The sequence below is a fragment of the Bubalus bubalis genome, chromosome 22 (genome assembly GCF_019923935.1).
Source record: "Bubalus bubalis isolate 160015118507 breed Murrah chromosome 22, NDDB_SH_1, whole genome shotgun sequence".
NCBI lineage: Eukaryota > Metazoa > Chordata > Mammalia > Artiodactyla > Bovidae > Bubalus > Bubalus bubalis.
Genome location: NC_059178.1, coordinates 59,257,964 through 59,270,037, shown reverse-complemented (window position 1 = coordinate 59,270,037; position 12,074 = coordinate 59,257,964). Strand labels below are relative to the sequence as shown.

Genomic DNA, 12,074 nt, shown 5'->3' with positions numbered 1-12,074 from the left:
GATTCTCTGGGAGGAACCTCCAAACCACAGCACTCACTTTGGTGGAGAGGCCCCTCCTGGCCTTTTAGGCCAGAATCATTCCTTCCAGGCCTGGGCCTCTGTACCCCAACACCGAATTAACTCTCAAAAACAGAGTTCCGGGTGAAGTAGAAAGAATAGCCTTATTGCTTTGCCAGGCCGAGGGCCTCAGCAGGCTGAGTGTGTCCTCACTCAGGTAGTGAGGAGCTTTATAGTCAGAGAGGCTCAAAGAGGAGGACGATGTGATCCGCTCACAGACCTTCCTCTGACCAGTGGGTGGTGAGGCAGGCGGGAGTCTGCATCTTCAACCTTCTGGTTCCAGCAGGTCTGGGCTCCATGTGCTTGTGGGCGGCGCACAGTTAACTTCTCCCGCCTGGTGGGGCTCTCAGTGTCTGCAAAGCAGCTCAAAGATCCTGTCTGTGTATCCCCTGAGGGGATCAGCACCTGCCCCGAGGCTGCGCTGCTGTTTCTCTCGCTGCTCCTCCCTTGTCTCTGGGCCCTCCCTTCCCTGGTTAGCATCTGTCTGAACCTCCCGGTGGGACTCAGGGAAGGTCCTGGAGGCTGAATGAAGCCCACTTCCTTAATGAAGAAATGGGGCACTCAGAGAGGCTTCTGTTCTCCCACAGGGTCCTGCTGGGTTTCAACCTGTAGCCCAAGTGGAATCACCTTCTAAAGAGACTGCAACCATAACTACAGGACAGTTACGTACAGGTGAGGAGGTGGAGGGAAGACACTTCTTTGGTCAGATTAGGGGTGAGTCCCAGAGGTAAAGAACCTGCCTGCCAATGCAGGAGACTTCGGTTCAATCCCTGGGTCAGGAAGATTCCTTGGAGGAGGGCATGGCAACCCACTGCAGTATTCTTCCCTGGAGAATCCCATGGACAAAGGAGTCTGGGGGGGCTACGGTCTACAGGGTTGCAGAGAGTCGGATGTGACTGAAGTGACTTAGCACAGACGGAGTCTCTTTATATTGTTGCTTCATTTTTCAAGGACGGCCCTCCTCTGTTACACACTTGGATGAAAACTTGACTGCCACGTTGGCCTCAATTGTTCACAACCATGCTAAAGCGGAAGCAAACACACCTTGAGATCTCAGTGCTCCTCGTCTGGACCCCTGCTTAGATTCAGTGAGCATTTTAGAGGGACTGGAGCCTGGCTGCCTCAGACCAGGCACCGTGAAGGGGTGAGAAATGAACCTTTTGTTCCTGTAAAGCTAGATTCCTGATGCTCCAGGTGGAGAAAAATAGCCATCGCCAACCTCATGCTAAGAAAAGGCTTAGACCTTGATTTACCCTCAGTCTTGTGTAGTGAATTCATCTTTGTGTTTTATTTGTTCTTTTTTTTGTACTTATTAATACTTGAATTTATTGGTGGAACAGCATGATGATACATAATATTCCAAACATGTATAAGTGAGACTGCACAAAATTTCCATCTGAGACTCTGTGTCTTGAGAAAATAAATTATAATCATGTTCTAGCTCTGCACATGCAGACCGCTTCTGTGGACTCTGCACAGCACAATGTTCACCCCAGCCTGAAGTTTAATCATCTGAGGTTTTCGTTTTGGAATATCACAAGAAAACTTTCCCATTAGCTTGAACAGAGCTTCATTTTGATAGTAAATGTGCTACAAAACCAGTATAATACAATCTCAGGACAAATAATTGGGAATTATGCACATGGATCTTCCTCAGTATTGAGGAATCCATGAATTTATCAAATGTATGGGCTTGGTAAATTCTTTTTGCATGAGAAATTTAGGTAATTCTGTCCAAACAATCCATTTCTCTTTCCGTGTTCACATGTATTTTATGGAATTCCTTCTGTTTCTCCTTAACTCAAACATTCATATAGTTTATTTTCTTACAACTAAACAAGTAGCTGGAGACAATAGATTTGTATTGAAGGGAAGATATTTGTATCTTCCCTTCAGTTCTTTCTTCCTTATAATTGTATCTACTTCTTTTTGTGCTAAAGGTCTCGATTATGTGAAAACAGGCTGAGTGGGTCAATTGGAAAGAAACTTTATCTTGGTTGTTATGATTTTTTTCTCTAAGTTATCCTTCAGAAATAGAGGCAAATTATACTTTTATTAGAGAGTCAGTAATAATACTTTAAGTCAAGTAGTGTGAGAATCAAGTTTGTTCCTTTTTTTCCCCCAAGATTTTTTATAACTGCTTGGGTTTTTTGCATTTCCTTATACATTTTGGGAGCAGTCTGTGAATTTCTATTAAAATACATCTTGTTTGGGGTTATGTAACTCTTCAGTTGGCTTTTTGACTATAGCACTTTGCATCATTTATTAGTGGCTATTCTGGAGATTACAGGACTTCCCAGGTGGTGCTAATGGTAAAGAACCTGCCTGTCAGTGCAGGAGACAAAAGAGACACGGGTTCAATCTCTGGGTCGGGAAGATCCCCTGGAGAAGGGCGAGGCAACCCACTCCCGTATTCTTGCCTGGAGAATCCCATGGACAGAGGAGCCTGGTGGGCTATAGTCCATAGTGTCGCAGAGAGTCAGACATGACTGAAGCGACTTAACATGCGTGCACGCTAAAGGTTACAATGCATCTTTATTAACATTTTGCTTAGAGTTAGTATTATACTATTTTACATAATAAATAAGAAATGTACAACAGTATAGTTTTCTTCCCCCAGCCTTTGTGCTGTTATTATATATTACAACCACATATGACATTATCCCCATATACTTGCTGTAATATTAGCTTTAAACAGTCATGTCTCAAATGAGCTAAAATAAAATTATAACTCTTTATAGTGGCATATAATATAATTTCTAGTGCAGTTTTTCCTTCTTATAGATCCATCTGGTGTCGCTTATCTTCAGCCTGCATTTCTTGTTATGCAGGTATACAGAATGAGAATAAATGCTTCTAAGTTCGGTTTTGAAAACTACTTTTGCTTCATAAGGCAGTCTCCTATACTGTTTTATACTGAATAAAAGTTTCCGGGGAGGGTGCCCAGGAAACATGTTTTCTACCTAATTTACGTGATTCTAGCCTATATCCAGTTTGGGAATCAAATTAAAAAAATATGAAGTTAAACCTGAGAGAAGCTTAGCGCCAGGTCATTAGGCTTTTCTGGTCTTGAACAAACATTCACTTGAGTGATTATAGAAAATAAGACCACACACACAAACACAGTTTCTCTAGGAAAGGTCGAGGTAACCAAGTGGAAAAAGTCTCGTTTTGGAAATAATGTTGAAAATTTCAGATTCAGATAGAGTAGTCTACACTACTATCAATGAGCGGGCCTCCTTGGGACACAGCTCATTGGTGCATTTGCCTGTCAATCAAAGGGTATAGTGCCACCTACGTCCAGGGTTAGACAGAGAGCTGACAAGTTATGCGACCTTCTCGTCCCCAATTTCTCTGTGAAATGGGATAAAACTGACGAATGTATAAGATTATTGTGAGAATTACAGATGACAAGCAAAGCACGAAGGCTGTAAGAAGCCTTGGGAATGATAAATACATATATGTATTTTCTCTATATAAAGACTAGGAAGTGAGTTAACTTTTCTTCTGTATCTTGACCCCAGATAGAAGAGATGTTTTTGTGTAAATAACCTCTCACAGGTGTGATTATTTACATATCTGGCTCTGCTATGGGGGGGGTGGGGTGTGTGTGTACACAAATAGTGATTTGTAGTTAAAGCAAATCTACGCTTCATTAATAAGGGCTTCCCAGGTGGCTCAGTGGGAAAGAATCTGCCTGCCAATGCAGGGAATGTGGGTTTGATCCCTGGGCCAGGAAGATCCCCTGGAGAAGGAAATGGCAACCCACTCCAGGATTCTTGCCTGGAGAATCCCATGGACAGAGGAGCCTGGCGAGCTACAGTCCGTGGGGTCACAGAGTCGGACACGACAGAGCACAGCACAGCCCCTTCATTCATACAAGCCCAGTTTTCTAAAGTTCCTCTCTCAGGGGCTAAAAAAATAGTTTTCACTCTCCCTGCTTCCAAGACACTTGATCATGGACTAATGGCAAGAAAACTTTATGAATGACAATTGTTTTGAGAGTCATGAAAGATAATTTATTTTGTGAGCTAGCTGGGATCATCACAATGTTTTCCTGTAATAAAAGATCTTGAGAAATGAAACAAATAAATATATGACAACCATTAAAGAAGGAGACTCAGGAAAATAACTGTGGAAATACTGAGTGTTAGGAAGATTGGGAAGTTATCCACACCCGTCTCGGAGTTTTGACGACTCTGCCCATCTTGTCCATCTGGGACTGTTGGTCCCGTGGTTGTAGTTTAGCCCTCCTTGGACAGAGCGACAGGAGGGGCTGGATGGACAGCCTGACACGTTCCAGGAGCGTGCGTCTCATTCCACGTCACGTGGCTTCCCATGGAGAGCCCCAAAGAGGCAGCAGACCCGAGAGGCGGCATTGAGCTCCCAGTCTGGCGTCCTTGCTGCCTGCAGCCCCTTCACCTCCTCTGCTTGTCTCCTGCCTCCCTGGTGGTCTTTCGGGGACAAGCCCCCAAAGTGGTGCTAACGTTTGCTTTTGATAATCAGCCTGAGAAGCCTTTCCGCCCCTTCCAGTGGCCCCCAGGCTTCAGGGAGGGGCCTGGAGTGGGCACGCAGGCCAGTCCCCACACGAGCTGGTTGATGTGGGCTCTGTTTCCCCGACGACACCAGCCTGGGAGTCAGATGAGTCTGGACAGGCAGCAAGCAGTGGGCTCTGCCCCGTCCCCTCCCAAGGCTCCGGACTTCTTCCGGAGGTCTGGAGGGTGGGTGAGGTGGGCTGGCTCTGCTCCAGGGTCTCCGCTCCTGACCACACAGTGGTTTTGGTATTAGGCCGATGCAGGTTCACCCACGTCTTAGCAGGTATTCACACAACGTCGTTTTTATAGTAGGATAGTACTGAGTGGATGCACCGTTCATTCGTAGATGGACACTTGGACTGTTTCACTTCGGCCGTTTTGCATCGTTGCTGTGAACATATGCCAAAATGAATTTGTTGTCCCTGTTTTCAATTCTTTTAGAACACGCAGAAGTTTCAACAGGTATTTTTAAATAGTTTTGATTAGTTATCAACATTAAAAAGATTATCTGTAATTCTATTTCTATATTTTCTTAAAATATCTCCTGATTCCAGCCAGAATCTGGAGGGAATCTGTTCATTTCTTCTTTCCTGCCGCCGTTCACAGGTGGGCCCGGCGAGGAAGTCTCTCCTGTGACTTAAACAAAGGTATTTTAGCTCAACACTTAGGCCTGGGAGGCAGAGCTCCTGGAGACAGGCCGCCGTGTTTGCCCTAAGCTGTAGGCAACACTCCTTTAGTGATGAACTGCCCCAGAAGCAATAGGACACAAAAGTTAAGACAAAAGAAACAGATCCAGTAGGGAGGCAGAGTTGGTCTTCCCTTTTACACATGAATGTTTCTAGTGGCTTTATTTGTGATAACCCCAAAGTGGGAACATCCCAGGTGTTAGTCAGTGGCTCAATAGTTACACGAGCTGTGGTCTACCCACACCGTGGGACACTATTCAGGAATAAAATGGAATTTTGTTGCTCCAACGATCTGGATGAATCTCCAGGGAATTATGTTGAGTCAAAAGAGCCAATCCCCAAAGTTACATACTGTTTGATTTCATTTACAAGAATTCTTTTTTTTTTAAACTGAAAAATAGTTGATTTATAATGTGTTAATTTCTACTCTATAACAAAGTGATTCAGTTATATATATTCTTATATATATATATATATATATTTTAAAATATTGTCAACTGAAAAAAGTGCACAATGTGAGCATTGAGAGTTAATTTTCATTTGGGGCAAAGTGAGGACTGCAGCCCGGGAGACAGCACCTCAGAGAGTTCTGAGAGACTGCTCCAAAGAGGCAGGGGGAAGGCCAGTATATGTGATTTTGCTGAAGGTGGAGTGCATGCAATCAAGCACATATTTTTGCAGAAGAGTTCTGCAAAAAAGTCACCTTGGCAGATTTTAGTGCTTGTCTAGATATGAGAAGATGCAAGAATTGGGCTCATACAATCATCTAAAAATGTCTAACTATCTGAAGACCTGTTTTGCAGTTTTTCCCAGAGCACAGAATGCTTCATTCCGGATCTCCATCCTGAACTCCTTTCAGGGCTGTTGAAGGTCAGCAGTGGCAGTGGTTCCTAATTCAGTCCTTGTGGAGGTGGATGGCAAGTGCCAATTTGCAGGTGACAGTATCTTTTTCCATGACGGTTTTTCATAGGATGCTGAATCCAGTTCCTGTGTTATACAGAAGGACCTTGTTGTTAGTCCATTCTATGTGTAATAGTTTGTATAAATTCTTGATGTGATAAAATCATAGGAACAGAAAACAGATCAGGGTTTGCCAGGAGTAAAGGAGGGTGGGGAGCTGGAGCCAAGCGGCTGTGGCTGAAAGGGCAGCAGCGTCGGGGGAGGTGGGGGCATGTCCTGGGTCTCGACTGAAGCCAGGTCAGGGTCCTGGTTGTGCTTATTGTGCCAGCGGTTGGTAAGGTGTCACCACTGGAGAAACTGAGTAAAGGGCACAGGGCATCTATCATTTCTTACGACTGCATGAAAACTAACATTGTCTCACAATGACAATCTCAACTAAACGCAGTCACCATATTGGTATACGAATGTGTGTGATTAGCCACAGAAGGCCCGAGGCTCCTTCTGCTTCTGACACACGGCGCTTTAGCACCGGGCGCGTGGTCTCTGTTCTGCCCCGAGTTCATTGCCCACCTGGGACCGTCCTTTCTTACTGCTGATGGGCATTCTTCATCCCCGGTCACCATGGCAGGCCCTCAAATGAACACTTCTATCACCAGGAAGTGGGTGTGAAGAGCCCCCTGTGCTGCTCTGAACTGTCGAGACCGTTGTTGGCACTGTTTCCTCTACAGAGCCTGATCTGGCCCTCGGGATGGAAGGACCAGGTAAGGCTGCCCGGCCGCCAGGGAGCAGTCCTACAGCTCATCTCTTACCAAGGGTCACCTGCGGGTCGGGTGAGGTCATGGATGAATGTGGCAGGGGAAATTCTCAGCTGTTTCCACAGATGGACGCCAGTGGGGTCGGCACGTCTCCGCCACAAAGTGTGGGACCAGGGAGACAGAATTCTTCAAGGTACTGACCATGATTTTTGCACAAGATCGAGAACCTTCCAGAGACTTTGCTTAGTCACTGTTCCAGTGAGCTGATTACAGGAAATTAAAGGCAATTGGCCTTCTGTATACAACATATGGATTCAGCACAATTTAACTGGTGATGGTTTTGGAAATACAGTATTAACCATAAATTTAAAAAACACAGTTTTTAAATCAATTTTTTTTGTTTATGGAACAATGTGGATTTGTTATGCCCCTTGACCATCTATTGATTTATTTCACAAGCATTTATTCAATACTTATGCTCTTTTCACCCACTGTTATCAGGCAAGAGTTTGTATTTATGCATCCACACTTTTATGGAAGACTTTAACTTTTGGCCAACAGTCATTCCAATATATTGAAACAAGAAAAAAAATCTCAAAAAATGTCCTTTTTCTTCTATTCTATACTTCCATGGTATTTGGCACTAATGGAAATGACCTTTAGGTTCTGCAGGAGTGCATGTTATAAGAAAAAAGGGCAAAGATTCCTTTGCTCAGAGCTGGGTTCCCTACACAGAGGGTTTAGGTATCTTCAAGTTTTTATTTCAGTCATAAGGGAAATCAACCCTGAATATTCATTGAAAGGACTGATGTTGAAGCTGAAGCTCCAATACTTTGGCCACCTGTTGCGAAGAACTGACTCATTGGAAAAGACCTGACCCTGATGCTGGGAAAGATTGAGGGTGGGAGAAGGGCCTGACAGAGGATGAGATGGTTGGATGGCATCATTGACTCAATGGACCTGAGTCTGAGCATGCTCCAGGAGAGGGTGAAGGACATGGACGCCTGGTGCGCTGCAGTCCTCGGGTCTCAAAGAGTCGGACACGACTTAGCGACTGAACAACAATAAAGTTCCCTATGGTGAGTCCATGTTTGCTGAGCCAATAGTTTCATTTTCAAATCAGGTGTCTTGTACATGGCAAATCTCAGAAAAGTCTCGTTTACTTTCCTGGTTATTTTCATTACATTTGATATGCTTTTCTGCTGATGTGGAATCAGTTAGATCTAGCTTAGACTGAGATGTTTGTGCTAAAAAGGGAATGCTCAGTATGAATTGTTTTGCCCACCATTCCATCTTCTTTTTTATGTAAATTTATATTCTGTGCAACAGTTTTCTTAGATTTTAATGCTTCATTAGTTGAATCCACTCTCTCAAAATTTTCATCTGCGAATTTTGCTCCTTCTTGGACCAAAACTTACTGAAGTTCAAGTGCCACCTTCTCTCCCCCTCCCATGGAACTTGTCCTGTAGAAAAGATGCTAATGAGACATGACTGAGGAAGAGTGCACAGGTGTATTATATGGGCTCAGATTGGCAGCTCTCTGATACACACAGCACAGGCACACACACATACACACGGACACACACACGCACACAGAGCCAGGCTTGATGAGAGACTTCCATTTGGTTGAACTTGGCAATGATTTTGAAATGTTGACAACTGTCAAATTAAGATCACCCAAGCCATTTCACAGGCTCGGATTTGGATGCAGGTCTCAGAACAGAAGGAGAGAGCTACTGGCTCTGGCCCAAGTGACTTCACCATTTATCATCGGGTTAGCTGTGCCTTAAGGAAATGGAGCCACACCGGGGGGGGCGGGGGGGGTCAGCCTCTACCTCCAGCAGTCATTTCTTTTCACGTTTACCTTGATTCAAAGGAAGGAAATAGATTAGTCTTTTGTTTTAAAATGTGCAGAGATGGAGCCTGGTCAGGTTCCTTTAACGTCTGTTTTTCACCCCCGTCCCTTCCTCACCAACCTGGGAGCAGCAGCGTCTCTTCAGTGGGTGCTGGAGGGGGCCTGGGGCTGGGGCAGGGTCTCTCTCCAGGTCTCTCAATGCGCATTTCTGTATTCAGTCATGTGATAGACTCTGTTGCTGTGCATCCTGGTGATGCCCACTTTTCACTGTCCATCCCAGTTAAAATCTTCACGTGTCTCTTGTCTTCCTCTCAATTTTAAGCCTGGTAAGTGCAATGGCTGGGTCCCCTGTATCTTGGTCGATATTTTCACCTCCAGTACAGTATCTACCCAGAGCAGGGGCTGAACGAGCGATACCAACACGTTGAGAAGAATAGATGATTTGGGTGCATGAGGACGAAACACGATTTTTCTCGAGTGGTCATCTTGGTTGGAACTGACAGCAGAACAGAGAAATTCAAATTATTTACTGAAAATAGTTTCTTTGTAAGATTTGATTAGTTATCTATCAGCAGATTACCCAGCTGACATTTGAACTGAATCCTTTTAGCTAGAAAAATGAGTGTTCTGTTTCCAGGATGGATTCCGGCTGGCACAGTCATCCCAGACTTCAGATCCAAGGTCTGGGACGTTCTCTGCACACACCGTAGGTGCCGGAGAGAGTGCTGTCTGGGACGGAGCCAGGCAAGTGTTTGTCAAAGCCCTTCATCCAAGCACGTGGTTTGAGCTTATCAGCAAATTCATATTCAGGGAGCTGAAGAAATTAAACCACCAACTTTCAGTGCTGTGCTGTGCTGAGCTGTGTCCAACTCTTTGTGACTCTCTGAGCTGTAGCCTGCCAGCCTCCTCTGTACATGGGATTTTTCAGGCAAGAATCCTGGAGAGGGTTGCCATTTCCTCCTCTAGGAGATCTTCCCAACCCAGGAATCGAACATGCATCCCTCGTCTCCTGCGTTGCAGGAAGATTCTTACCAGCTGAGCCATCGGAAAAGCCCCAACGTCAGGATCTATTGTAAATATGCAAACCCACTCAGGTCAAAGCTGTAAAACTGGTCTGACCACCCTCCTCATGCTCCTCCCAAATGCCCAGGTCTCTGAGTTCCTGGGAGAAAAGAAGCAGCAAATCCATTCTGGATTGCATGTCTGTCAAGACCACAGGATGGCAGCTGCGGAAACTGAATGGTAAATTAAACAACAGTTACGACAATGCCCAGAATGGCGAAATCGGGGCACTCAAGATGACGCGCTGCAATACTTCTCTTTGGAAATAATGAACGCCAACGCAGCGTGCTTAGTGGATCAGATGTGAAAGATAGTATGTGCCGGAAGTGAAGTGAATTTATTTGTATTCACTATCTTGGTGGGTTTGGAACATGAAGTGTGGTTTCTTTCAAAGAAACACATTGTATGATTTGCTTTAATTAAATAATGCTCTGTTTTTCTGAGCATCAGTAGCTCAAAAACTATCCAGAGCCAGACTCACTGCCTTACGGAAAAATCTGAAAATCATTGACGTAAAATGTGAGTAATGAATTTAACCAAAATGTACAACTATTGACTGGACAGCAAACAAATCATTCCCCCAGTTCTAGGGCTTTTCGGGAGTGGATCTGGCAGATCCAGGGATGACGAAACTCAGCCAGAGGAAGAGGGAAAGTTTGGGTGGGTACAAAACCGGGGTCCTGGCAGCTGTTACCAAGCCCAGCTGTCCCCCTCGCTCCTGAGAGATGACACAGAGGAGGCGAGGGGAGGGTTGTGGCCAGCTCTGGCCACACGGTGTCGCTACACTGCTCTGTGTCCACCGGCGTCAGCGCGTGTGTCCTGCTCACAGGATCTTCAGTGCCTTTAATTCCTATGTACACAGCTCCGCTGTATCGTTACTGGAGGTGAGGTGCAGGGTGCAGGCAGAGGCGGGGGCCTCTCCTCCTGTCTGCATCCATGTAGATCACAGCATCATTCAGGGACTCCCAATACCCTGGAAACGCAGCAGGTGCTGTACAGATGGAGTGTGAACAGGAGTCAGCGGTCAGTCAGTGTGACCTGCACCAAGACGGAGCAAATACACATGCTGACCCTGAACCACACCGGCTCGTCCGGTTACAGGAGGGTGTGTTTTCAATAAGTGCAGAGCCTATATTTTCATTCTATGGATTTTTAAATTAAGTAAGTGTGTGGAGAATCTGTGATTGATTAGAGATCATGACACATGGGCTCGGAAGAACTGAGGTGTGCGTCCTGCTTCCGTCCAGTCTCTTTCAGCTCCCTGCCCCTGGCTGAGTCATTCATCATCAATTCCTTTGTTTTAGAGGCCGAGATGGCAGGACCAGGCAGGGCAGGAGGGAGGTCTGCAGCCCCGGCCTCTGTGTTATTCAAGGGGCAGTTGTCACGTGTGTGGGGAGGCTTTGGTCCCACAAGTAGGATTCATCACCTTCCATCACGTTTTGGGGAATAAGATCTATGCAAGTGTATGCATGCATGCTAAGTCACTTCAGTTGTGTCCGACTCTTTGCAGCCCCATGGACTGTAGCCCAGCAGGCTTTTCTGTCCCAGTGTCTTCCCTGGTGACCTTCAAACATCAGGGCTGGGTGGGTGGCTAGAGGGTCAACAAGGGCTGGATGTTTCGTCCCATCAGAGGGTGGCAAATTGGGTCTCATCATTGCACGTGAACTGGATCTCAGTGCAAACATGACAAGACTCGGTGTGAGGGTTCTGAGCGCCAGAGCCTTCCTCCTCTCGGGATGCCGCCCAGCTGGCCGCATGTGCCCGGCCTGTCTTCCTGGACCCTTGCTCTGACCTCTGCCCCGCCCCACTCGTCTGCGTGTCTGGCCCCAGGAATGACAGACATGGGATTCAATTGTCCTCTCGCTCCAGGAGGACAGCTGTTCCAGCCCAGTTTTCCTGAAAAGCACAGAAGGGCAATTTTGCGGCCTCAGAGCTGTGTGGCTTGTGGGGCCCTAGTGTGATACTCATGGTCAGAGCCGGCCAGTTGCCCCATCTCAGCGCGGTGAGGCGCCTCCCAGTGGGGCCTTGGCCGCCAGATCCCCGTCTCCTCCTAACCTCCTTGTCTGCACTGAGACCCTGCTCCCTGAAGGGGAGGACCTTCTTTCTCACTTACAGCCCCAGTCTATCTTTTAGACGGGCCACCTTGACAGGCCAGATAAACTTCTGAAAAACATGGCCATGGCTTATCTGTCTCCCTGGGAGAGGCCACAGTCAGGCGGCAGGT

General features: G+C 46.2%; 2 long non-coding RNA genes across 2 annotated transcripts; both read left to right on the top strand.

Moving 5' to 3' along the window:
- The first annotated feature begins 588 nt into the window (after positions 1-588).
- Positions 589-1,497, top strand: LOC102399347. The gene is made up of 2 exons (XR_327620.4): positions 589-729; positions 1,009-1,497. It is a non-coding gene; the product is annotated as an uncharacterized LOC102399347 (long non-coding RNA).
- Positions 1,498-6,080: 4,583 nt separating this feature from the next.
- Positions 6,081-7,039, top strand: LOC123331242. The gene is made up of 2 exons (XR_006547793.2): positions 6,081-6,213; positions 6,835-7,039. It is a non-coding gene; the product is annotated as an uncharacterized LOC123331242 (long non-coding RNA).
- Positions 7,040-12,074: the final 5,035 nt, after the last annotated feature.